Here is a 12,319-nt window from a genome sequence, read left to right on the forward strand (position 1 = left end):
TTTCTCTACCTCACTCTGACTGAATAAAAAGTCACTGTGGCCAGGCATGTTTTTCTCTAATGCTAAATTTAAGATTATCCAAGCCTTCAGCTCTCAAATCACACGTTGTTGTTGTTGTTGTTGTTGTTGTTTAACATGCCGGACAAAAAAGAACAAACCCAAACACAATACAGCTGTTCAGAGAAAGAGAACCAACTTAATAAGAATCGCTTAATAGTTTGTAATCCAAATTTATCAGGCAACATTTTGTCCAAGCTCTTGACAAGAACATCTTATCAGGATCCAAAAATATCCTAAGGATGTTGGAACAGGTCAGAATTGGATTCTCAACACTCAGGTCTTTGAATTAAGCAATGCTCCTCAACATGAGGTCCAAGAATGGCTTGTCTGTCACCCACATGTTTCTGATGTGCACGTTCAAGGTTACCATTTCAAATGCCAAATCGAAATTCCTCAGGAAGGAAACTGCAATTTTTAATAAAGTTCTCCAGAAAGTTCCAACACACATTAAAATGCTAAAGCAAAGACATATCTACTCAACCCAAGGAAGAAAAATACAGACAAACAAGATGCAAGATGCTACCCACAGTTTCAAGGGCTTCCCAGACAGGAAATCCCCCCATTAACTTACTAAAGTTCACCAATCTAAGAACTTCCCAAGTTCAATCTGCCACATCCTACCTTTTCTGTTACATCAAGTCCATACTGCTTAAATGTTTTTTAATAAACTCACTTTCCTTACATGTATTATGAAAACAAATTTAATAGATGTGAAACTGGATTTGATCCTTAGCTTGTCTCCTATATAAATGCTGTAATTATCAATACAAAATACCATCACCACACCATCCATATCAGAGTACTCCCCTCTTAAGGACTCGGTGTGTCATTAATATGTCTGGAACCAGGATGGAGGGGTGGCTATTCTGAAGAACTCCAGAAGAGTTGTCTTAAATCCTCTGTCTACATACACCTGATAGAGCAGGCTATAGAAAAGACAAGAAGTGTGCCACTGGTAGAGATGGCAGCCTGTCCAGATACCTGGATCTGTCTTCTCATTCGTCCTCCGCCCAAGCTTTCACTATATGGACCAGAGTAGACAGCCGACCTAGCCTAGGCAGTCTGCTTCTCTTCAAATAATTTGTCACTAGGGCGCACAAGAGCTTGCTGGTTGACATGACCACACAAAATGAGTGCTTTCTAGGTTTCTTTCTGCCGTATGCATAGACTGAAGCAGATGAGGCTAGTCCACTATAGACCAGGTGGAGAGAGCAGCAGCACCAGGAAGAAAGTACCAACAATCTGAGGTCCTGGCTGGCTGACTCCTGGTTCTAGACTAGGGTGCTTCCTGTCTTTTGTGATGAAGGAGATAGCCCAGTATTCCATTCCTTGCCCCTGGCTTTGGGTAGGTTGTTTGAGATCAAACAGCTCCTTGCAACCGAATCACCCCTAACTACTACTTATTGTGATGTTCAGTTTGGGACCACAGAGGAGCAAGTGATGTTAGGACACTCAGGACCAAGATGGGTGTCCTTCCTAAACACACCCTGAGAGAGAATGGAGCTTTAACAGGGCAGGGAAAGGGGATTCTAATGAGAGTTCCTCCAGACTACTCCAAGTGAGAGGTACCAGAAGGATGAGCTGACTCGAGGCTACCCAAAGTTCCTCCCTCCTGCGGATGGGCAGAAAGTCAGAATGGTGGCAAATACAGCTAACGGATGCCTTGTCAATAAATGATGGTATTTCATATTCCAAGAAGCTCAAATGTGGTTACCTTATTTACACACGAGGAGACAAAAATTTTAAGTGACTGCCATGGTGAATGGTGGCATGGCTAAGAAACAGATGATACAAACCCTGGAGTTTGAGCTCTCAAGCATCATGAGACCTTGCCTTACTAGTCAAAGGCAATAAAAAAAAAGAAAAGAAAAAGAAAAAGAAAAGAAACTCCGGGAAACCTAGTGTCTGTATGACAGCATAAGGTGTAGCCACTGAGCCCAGCATTACGTTCTCATCTTCAGTCCTAACACTCAAGAGGCTGCAACATGTGAATCATGCCAGATCGAAGGTCAACTTATACCGCATAATTCCAGACAGTGCAGACTACACACTGAAGCCCCATTTCCAAACGAATAAACATACGGAAGTGCAGTCACCAAAAGAGTATCTGTTCAACAGCAAGGAGCCACCTGCCTCCTGGACAAGTTCACGACTCCAGCCAGCAGCAACACACCCATGGGCAAGCACCAAGAAGAAAGGTGTGCAGGGCTGAGATGCTGTGCCACCCTGACAAGACATGTCATGGCTGTCTAGAACAAGGGTTTGTGGAGCCGGCATGAGCCCAGATCATAGACAAGAGACTAAATTAGAGGGTCTGAATTTTAAGCAGTACTTGGTATATGGCCCCACATCTGTGGTCCCACATCAGGTAGAAGAGATGGCTCCCTCCCAGGCCAGACAGAACTAACTGAGTCTGCCAAGAGCCAAGCTGTCAGGAGTCCTAACAAATGCTGGAAAAGAGAAACGACTTTGGGGGACCGGGACTATAAGAAGATGTGCTAAGAAAGAGAAAGCAAACCTTAACCACAGCCTCAGAACCTGTTTTGATATCCCTGGGATCCCTCTGCTAAATCCGGAAGCAAACAATTAACCTGTCAAAGTTCACAGGAAACTTTTAACCGCTGGCCCCTGAGTTCAAACAGATCCCTAGCCTTGTCAGGAAGTTTTACACAAGGCACCTGAGCCTTTCAGTATCAGTTCAGCCAGCTGACCATAACAGAATAATGCTCAGCCATCTAGCTGTCCCTATCTACGCCATGATGGTGAACAGTGACAGGTATAAATGAAATTAAAATCTTGGTCAGTGCTAAGGCAAGCACTCATGTTGGGTTCCTCTGCCCACACCACCTCTTGAGAGGCAGTGCTAGCTGGAGCTACCTGGGGCTGAGGAAGCAGTCTGGGTCAGGAAACAGGAGACAGGAGTAACGAAGATGCCAGGATGACATGGCAGTCTAGCCCAAGATCCATGCCCATCCAAGGGCACGTTCAAGAGCCAAGGCTCTCTTCACAGCACTGTCCTCTCAGTGCCCCCCACCCTGTACTGCCCACCTCACTTGGCTCCCTTCCCCATTATCTTATCTCAAAGGAAGACATCCCCCCACCACCACCTACCACCCATCTTGTTCTTCCCACTCTCAGTCCCAGGATCCAGCAATGACTCTAGGAAAGTGCCATTCACTCCTTTTCCCTTGGCAACTCCTATTCTTCCAGCCGCCTGCTAAGCCACAGCACCTGAATGCTGTGCAGCAGGCACCTCCACCCCAGTGCCTCCCGCCCACCTGAACTCCCTATTTCTGGCACAGAGAAGAGAACTGACGTCCAGTGAACTTCCTGCACTTGCCAAACACCATGCTGGGCCCTTTCTTGTTCTTGAGTACCAGAGATGCAAAATCCCACCATCCTCTCTGACTCCCTCCAAGTTCCATCAGTGTTTTCTCCTCTCTGACTATACAGGCTCTCCCAGGATCCCACTGAAGCCCTCTTCTTCCCATACTGCCTGGTCTGTCTTCATGCATCATCCTCTGGAAGGCAGGCAGTTTCCCATCATTGAGCTGCTCAAGACAAACCTATGCCCCCTGTTCCTACAAGCTGACCCAAGTACCCTGTCTGACACTGGAGAGCTGCCACCACCTGGCTCTGACGTACATTCTAACTTCCTACCCACCACTTCCCTGCACGCCTCCTGGGCCCCAGCCAAATCACATGATTCCCCTTTCCCTGGCAGCTTGCTGAACTTTCCAAGACCTTGTTCACATAGTTCCTTCTAATCTGCATGCCTTTTCCTCCCATGTCTTCAAAGCTGACACACACACACACACACACACACACACACACACACTCCGGTGTCCCAGGGGATACAGAGAAAGCATTGTCTACAAGATGCCTATGCTTCTCCCACAGTAGAGAATGACTCTATGTGCATGCAAGCTTCAGCTTCATTCATTTTCTACTCTTAAGGTACTACTTTAACTGTGTTCTATTAGAGAGTGGCACTAGGGAGTGGTGCAGACTGGGTGAGCTTTACCTCTCCACTCTCCACTGTATCTGATGCACCATTTACCTAAACAATATCCATATACTCGGCACACATGCATACCCAGCATCTGCTGTGCACCATGGTGCTGCTATAACGTGCTCAGCACTATGCTGGGAAACCATATTTCCACCTTCCTGGGTATGGTGATTAGTTTTAACTATCAGCTTGAAATAATCTAAACTCAACTGGGAAAAAGTCTCAGTAAGGGATTCTTTGCATGGGGTTGACCTATGAGCATTTCTAGGGGATTGCCTTAAATTAATTGATGTGGAGAGAGCAAGCCTACTGTGGGTGGTGCTATTCCCTAGGCAGCAGATCCTGAACATTATGAATAATCAAACTGAGCACAAACAAGCATACAAGTGAATATACTTATCCAATTCTCTTCTCAGGACACTGGATGTGACTGACCGTGTAAAGTTCCTGCCGTAACTTCTCCACAGTGAAGAACTATAATCTGGAATTGTGAACTGAAATAGACCCCTTTATTCTCTAAACTGTTTTTTGTCAAGATATTTCATCATGGCAATAGAAACGAAACTAAAACACTGGGATTCTCATCTACAGCCAAATAAATGTCAACTAACCTTTACCCACAAAAGTGTACACCTGATAACACCCAGTTCTGTGCTATAACAGAAAAGAACCAGGGTCGTAAGAAAACTGGGACCAGACGACCAGGAACACTAGCCTGAGGAAGATGCCCCCTGAAAGGCCAGCAGTGAAAAGAAGTGACAAAAGCATCCCAGATCCTGTGCAAAGACTCTGAGGACAAAAGCAGAGGGCTAGCATGGCTGACGACTATAAAGGAAGCTCGGGAATGATGACAGAGAGCGAAAAGCACATCTCAAGACAAGGAATGAGTATGAGCGTCATGACCCTTACCAACTAGGATGCTTTACCACCAAAATAACCAACCCTCCATCTAGAACAAAACATCAAAGAGAACTCAAAATATATTCCTTTCTTATTTGAAAAACTTTCTCTTTAGATGTAGTAAATGTTCTTCTTTTTAAAAAAGATTAAAGTACATTCTCCTAGATAGCATTAGAAAAGCAAATGAGGTTGGAACCTGGTTAAAAAAAAACATGTGATTCAATAAGCTATACAATGTCAATTTGACCTTGAACTGGAAGCTAACAATTGGCCAGGGAAATGGCTTGTCAATTGTCTTACCATGGAAATAAGGGCAGAGCTACCAACTGCTGAGCATTGATAAAGGGTGTGACAATTACTACCTTACTGGATTTCCACAACATCCCAATATGATTTTCATTCAAATTAAAAAAAAAAAAAAGATGATGAAGATGACGGTTCAGTGAGGAAGGTTGCTTGGCACCAAACCTGGCAACCTGAGTTCAATCCCCAGGAACCACAGAAGAGAAAACTGGCTTCTGTGAGTTGTGCTCTGACTTCTGTTTGCTTGGTGTATACATACATGTGTACTCGCTCACATGCATGCACACACATGCACACACAGACACACACAGACACACACACTAAATAAACACATTGATTTGGAGGCAAGGTCTCACTATGTATCCCTGGCTGACTTGTAACTCACTATGCAGACCAAACTGGTCTTAAACTCACAGAGATTCATCTGTTCTGCCATGGAGTGCTTGGATTAAAAGAATCCACTACCATGCCTGGTAACAAAATGCAATTTTTAAAAATAAAAAATAAACCTGAAGTTAAATTAGAATAATTTCACCCAAGTGAGAAGCAAAGCCAGGTGCTAGCCAAGCCACTGGGACACCGCAGTCTGCAACCTTGACCATCATCCTCCAGTGCATCATGAAGAGCTAGCCCGTCAGTACTTGGGAATTCCTGCTCGCTTACTTACCTAGCCCTGCTGGACCCGGGCTCTAGGCAACCGAGTACCTGCCATGCAAGTCAGAGATCACGTCAGGAGGAATGCTGCTATCTGCTCCCTTCCTGTGCCAAGTCTCCCTCAAAACAGCCCAACTCTTCCTCCAATTTGAATAAAGATCAGTCTTCCAGGTCATTGCAATACTCAATGTCCTGAGAGAACAGGAACTGGAAACCAATGAATCTCCTTAAACTACAGCACGGCCAAAGTCAACAGACTCCAACCTCCTCTAGCAGTACACTGAACCGGATGGGGGTGACACGGGTTGCCAGGAAGCTTTAGCTGTGGCTTCTGCACCTCCTGACATATTTCTGTGTCTTGTCTTGGGGACACTGTCACACTTTCACCGTCAGCAAGTCCTTCCCCTAACAACCACCACTCCTCTCCCTCAAGTCCTGCCTGGAAATAGCCAGGACGTGCAGGCAAATGAAACTTACACGCTGGCTGTGCATAAAACTGCCAGCCTACCTCCAGCCTAGTCCACCCTCCAGAGGGTCAGTCAATTGCCTTGAATCACTAGCAAGATTTCATTGAGCTCTGTGCCCACACCTGAGCGCAAAGCTAGCCAACTCCTCCCTTCTGTTCTCGAGGATTGGTTAGAGCAACTCGAGGTCCTGGGATAAAGTTGGCGGTTCACAGGCGCATTCTTGAGACACACTGATATAGGCTCAATCATATCACGCAAAATTCATATATACGTCCTAATTCCTAGGACCTCACGATATAACAGTATCTGAAAACAGAGGTTTTAAGGAAGTAATAAAAACAAACTGCAGTCATGTATGTAGACCTTACTCTAATATGACCAGTCACTTCATAAAGAAATTAAGACAGGACTATGCACAAAAGATGATGTGAAGCCTCTGGGAAAAGGGGACCACCTACAAGGCAAAGAAAAATACCCACAAGTAAATGCCTCTGCCAACAATAGATATGTGTGTGTGTGTGTGTGTGTGTGTGTGTGTGTGAGAGAGAGAGAGAGAGAGAGAGAGAATAAGTATGAGTATGTATGTGAGTGTGTGTGCACACGTGTGTGCATGTATCCTTAGACCCCACACAGCTGGAGTTAAAGGCAGTTGTGATAAATAGAACATTTTTCTTTTTTTATTTTTTATTACTTATTTTTATTTCATGTGCATAGGTGTTTTGCCATGGGTGTCAGGTCCCCTGGAACTGGAACTACAGACAGTTGTGAGCTGCCGTGTGGGTGCTGGGTATTGAACCTGGGTCCTCTGGAAGAGCAGTCAGTGCTCTTAACCACTGAGCCATCTCTCCAGCACCCTAGAACATTTCTTTTAAAAAGTAAACAGAGTTAAAACACAGTTAAATTTCTCCATAAACAAGGACTCAAACTTTTACTTGAAAACCTATTTTAGACCACAGTTGCGGTAGGCTTTTCCTGTAAAGAACTATGTTAAACAAATGCTTGCAGCAACTGCCATGTCAGGATGTGTGCCCAAACAACCCTCACACCAAGGGAAGGAAGGAGGAAACACTGCCGGGTGGAGGCAGCAGACAAGGGACCCTACCACAAAAGATTCTTTCCAAGAAACGTCATTCAGAGATGACACTGTCAACTGAACTGGACAGCTGAGTGATGAGAACTAACTCGTACCTCCTCAGTGGTGACTAGGAGTTTTGAGAATCCGTGATGAGGTGAGGAGGCTGCAAGCCATGAGCCATTCTTAGAGACTGGGAGAAACACGGAGAGGAGGCTTCAGCCAGTTCCTTCTTGAGCTAAAGCGGGAGTGCGATGCTCAGACTGACTTGCAATCCTGGAGCAATGTTAGCCACACAGGTGTCGTAAGTAAACAGCCAGCAGTAAGCAGCGGCTGGGAGTCAGGCACTGTGCTAACAGGGGTCGTGTGCACCGGCTCATTTGCACCTCACAGAAACCACAAGTGATATGTCAGCTTCTCCTTCTTCCTTAAGCAAAGCGTTCCATAGAAGTTCTGCTTACACATGATATACTCCAACCTCCTACTTTCTATTTTCCTCACTAGACTATCTCTAGAGCCTTTTATGCAGTGACTGACTCATGAACATACAACACTTGTTAGATAAATGAAAACAGAGGTGCCTTTCCTAAAAGAAACAGGCCCGGGACTGAAGTCTAGGTAATTGATCTCCAGAACCCATCCACTTGGCTTCTGCTTTCTATCCCACAGAGTGACGCTTGCTAGAAATGGGAATAAAGTCACCTGATTTGGAGAGGTGCATCCACAACACACTGAACAGTGATCTCTGCACACTCAACGGTGATCTTCTGCCCTGCACTGATTCAGGGGCTGGTGCTTGTAGAGAACAAGGAAGAGTCAGCCCAGACAGGGCTGCACAGAGCAGTCAAGGAGACTCCTTTTCCTGCCTGGCCACACCCCATGAAGCATCTCACAGACCAGCTTGAGATACAGCCACTAATTCACCTCATCAATGGGAAGAGAGGACAAAGGGCTAGAAGGGGCACATACAATCTCACGACCCTCCTGCAATCTGCTAGAAGGGGCACACATAATCTCACGACCCTCCTGCAATCTGCTGAATCAAGAGGACAAAGGGCTAGAAGGTGCACATATAATCTCACGACCCTCCTGCAATCTGCTGAATCAAGATGCCGTAGTCTGCAATTCAGCTTCTCCCCCGCATAGCACCTACATGGCTTGGTGGTGTCTGGAGTCACCAGAGGTGACACACAGACAATGGAGTTTGCGTAATAAATTTGTACTTAACTTTCTGTTGGGGAAAATCAGACTAGCTCTTTAGGAAACCAAGAATATCCTTTGAAAAAAGATCAAAGACTCCCAACTGAAAAAAATATCAGATAAACAATAGAATAGGTGCTCCATCCATGTGGCAGAAAGTGATGGAAGCGATTAAGGCTGGGAAATTCTGGTTTCCTGGAACACTCTCAGTTTATGGATCAAATGTCTCCATCCTTGCAGCTCACAAATCTGCCCAGGTGTCACAGTTCAAAAGGAAGGGAGTTTCCAAACACTGCATTTTCTACATTTCCCACCAAAATTCCTTAATAAATGACTAGACACCAGAGGGAGAGACAAAGAGGGAGGAGGAAGGGCAGACGTACAAACACAAAAGGCATGTTCACAAAAATGCTGTGTTGTTGACACCAGGGCTTGGCCTGAAGCTGAAGCCCTGCCCTCTGCCTGGGGAGGCCTGGGACACAGAGCTCCCTTTGACACCACCCTAAGTCCCACTCCATTCTTCTGAGAGGGCAGCTCAACTCAGCCCTGTCCAAAGAACTGCACTGAGGACTCTGGAACTTGATCCAACAATAACACACAATGAGGCCTTCTCTCTCTGATAACGCAGGAACCTCTCCCAGACAAAAGTCAAAGCTCATTCTGAGAATTCCCTCAGCCGCAAGAGGCCTCCTCCTCGACTTCCGTGTTTGAAATTATTCAGTCGCAGGTAGCTGTAGATGGGAGGGGTTCGAAACCAGAACAAGGTGGGAGAGAGGAACACTCGCACACTCCGGTTCAGGGCGTCTTATACACGGGAGCAAGGGGAGGAAAGCCTGAAAGCAAAGCTTCTGAGCTGGGATCCATCCACTGATGCACTCAGGGAGCCATGGGTCAGACCCCCAGTGCTACACAAAGGCAGTGTGGTGGTTCACACCTGTAATCCTAGCACTTGGGAGGTGAAGGCAGGAATCACAAGTTCACGTTTATTCTCAGCTTTCCAGTGAAAGGCAGTCTGGGATACCTGATCCCCAACTTAAGCGGGGAGGCTCCAACCTTCTCATTAGTCTCATACTTCGTACCCTGGTTTAAAATGAATGAATGATATTCTAACACTCACAACCAAAGAAAGAGGAAAGGGCGGGGAGGAAAGCATAGCCCTCACTGGCCTAGGGCAAGCTCTGTGAGGGCAGAGCTTGTCTTTCTCATACTGCATTCCCGAGCCAAACAATCTGGTACTCAGCAGAGACACAACAAACTAGAACTGAATGAATAACATGAATGAAAGGAGAGAATGGATGGGGGATAGACGGGGATGGCCAGCTGGTTGGTTTAGGCAGAGCTGGGGGACAGCGAATGACAGACAGAAAAGAGACCTCATCCTAGGGCTTACTCCTCCCTCCTCAGGTCTGCCCTTTACAGGTGGGAGATTGACTGGAGGACGTTTGACCTCCATCAGAGCTCACAGGTCAGCACAGTGAATGCCGCCAGGCTGTGCTCCAGGACTTGCTCTTACACACCAACTTCTAGGTCTGAAACAGAGGAGCAGGGCAAGGCTGGCAAGGCTGGCTCACATCCACCCATTAAAGGGATCCCTCCTGCTAAGTTCAAAGTCCTTCACATCTTGGCTTCTCTCTCAAGGGACTTTAATTTGGAGCTTTTTTTCCTTCTTTTCCTTTTTCTTTTTTTTTCTTCTTTTCTTATCTGCATTTTCTAATCATTCTATAATGAAGATAGATTACTGGAATAATAAAAATGCCTAATAGACTGATGAAGTACACAAATAAAGATCATTCAAAAAAGACACCGGAAAGGCATACTTTATAGTTACATTTTAACATTTGTACATTACAAAACTTAACAATGTCATTTCACGCAATTGCAGTCAACCGTGTCCTTTGAAATACAAACAGTTAATCTATGATAAAAGTCAACCCTCTGGAGTTAAAATCAGAACACTGGCCACCAGGCACTTATCTCATAAAAGGGACAGCTATCTGATGGGTGGGGTGCCAGTACCAGGAAAGCACAGAGGCCATATATTGACAGTGCATTTGCTCTAGCTCATCCAAGCAGAGAAGCTGGTCTGCATCTCCCCGCGTTCAGCCCGATGATCTTCTAAAACAGTACAAAACCTCAAGGAGAAATAGAGGAAGCCTCCCAGTTCTTCCTTTTCTACTCATCTTCCTCTCTAGGATATGACACGGCATTTCAAACAGCCTGTGCGAACCTGTTCCTTCCCAAGGGCAGGCCAGGAGAAAGCCACCAACAGGTGAAGCACACAATCCTCTGTCTTCTGCCCCTTTGACAAGCATAAGCACCTAGGCGGGGACTCGCTCAAGAGCCAAGGTTGTAAAGTGGTATAAACCCGAACATTCCCGAGATGTATCAACAGAGGGGTATGGAGGGCAGCCAAGGCAAAGACTTCCCAAAGCTAAATCAATAGAGCCAGCTGTGGACAGAGGGCAGCGAATAAAGTGTGTAAGACACAGCCAGTTCAGCCTCGCCAGCTGCCCTGGGGACATTAGTCAACAAGGCCTGTGAAATCTGTTTCCAGCTCCCTTCTCAGACACTCTGAAAGAAAGTACTAGGTCTCAAGAATAAGATCTGGGGTAGGCACTGCTGATGGGACACGCCCACTGTGGTTTACACAACACAGAGAGTTTGGCTCTTCACTGGCAGTGGGCTCTGCACCTCTCATCCAATGACGAGTTCGGTAAACAAGGGGTCACACACTCCTGACCCAAAGCTGCCTCACACAAAAAATGGAGCAACCGCACCTACCTAACACAGCTGCTTCTAGAGTCAAATGGCACCAGCCTGCCCTGTGTGAGCTTAGGGAATCTCAAGCTAGTTAAGACACTAGCTGGAGAAAACTGCTCAGCCTACTTCGTCAGAGAAAAATCCCACCTACTTGCCCCAACGTAGAGAATGTGCATATGTATGGAAAGACTTCCCACCTAGGATCTCCCCTCCCCGCCCTTCCCCATTGCTGCCATTTCCCCAATGCCTCCAGTCTCAGCCAATCGCCATTCAAAGAAAACAAGGGCTTACTCTGAGCAGAGTCAATTGCTGGTTAGTCCAAAACATGCACAAGGAATCCAGTCTTTGCCTGCTTCTGGTTTCCTGGGTTTCCCAAAGGGACTAAAGATGACACATGTGCCCATAAAATCCATGTGTTTACACAGGGTCAGCTGTCCAGGAAATAGAACTGGAACAATGTGCTTGGGAGTATGCTTTCTTAATTCCACTATTTTGTACTTACATTTCACCCATACATCTCCCTGGTGTACACACTCACAAATATATATATATATATATATATATATATATATATATATATATATATTGAGAGAGAGGGAGAGAGAGGGAGAGAGAGAGAGAGAGGGGGGGGGGGGCAAAGTCCATAGATCTGACCAAGCCCCTTCCTCAGCCTCTGGGGCAGGGTTCCTTGATTAGGGACCTTCAATAATCCTTTAACACACCCTCACACACATGCACATACCTGCACACACATATAATGCATAAAATTTTTATACCAGTAATTTATTATGCAATGTACAACCATAAAATGTATATCATTGTCACTTAATTTTTATTTGTTATCAAAGTTATTTATTTGTATGTGTGTGTGTGTGTGTGTGTGTGTGTGTG

General features: G+C 45.8%; 1 protein-coding gene across 5 annotated transcripts in view; it reads right to left on the minus strand.

The window, feature by feature from the left end:
* Nucleotides 1-12,319, minus strand: part of Arhgap26 (Rho GTPase activating protein 26) — a 398,682-nt gene that overhangs the window by 349,450 nt on the left and 36,913 nt on the right. The window contains exon 1 of one of the 5 annotated variants that reach the window (XM_041659664.1): nt 11,720-11,735. The exons of the other annotated variants lie outside the window; for them this stretch is intronic. The gene's annotated coding sequence lies outside the window, so the exon portion shown is untranslated. Of the gene's footprint in view, nt 1-11,719; nt 11,736-12,319 lie in introns of those variants that run through there. 5 annotated transcript variants of the gene reach the window in all.

This window comes from Microtus oregoni, unplaced genomic scaffold, assembly GCF_018167655.1.
Source record: "Microtus oregoni isolate MIOR12 unplaced genomic scaffold, Mior012 000011F_ref0000422, whole genome shotgun sequence".
Lineage (NCBI taxonomy): Eukaryota > Metazoa > Chordata > Mammalia > Rodentia > Cricetidae > Microtus > Microtus oregoni.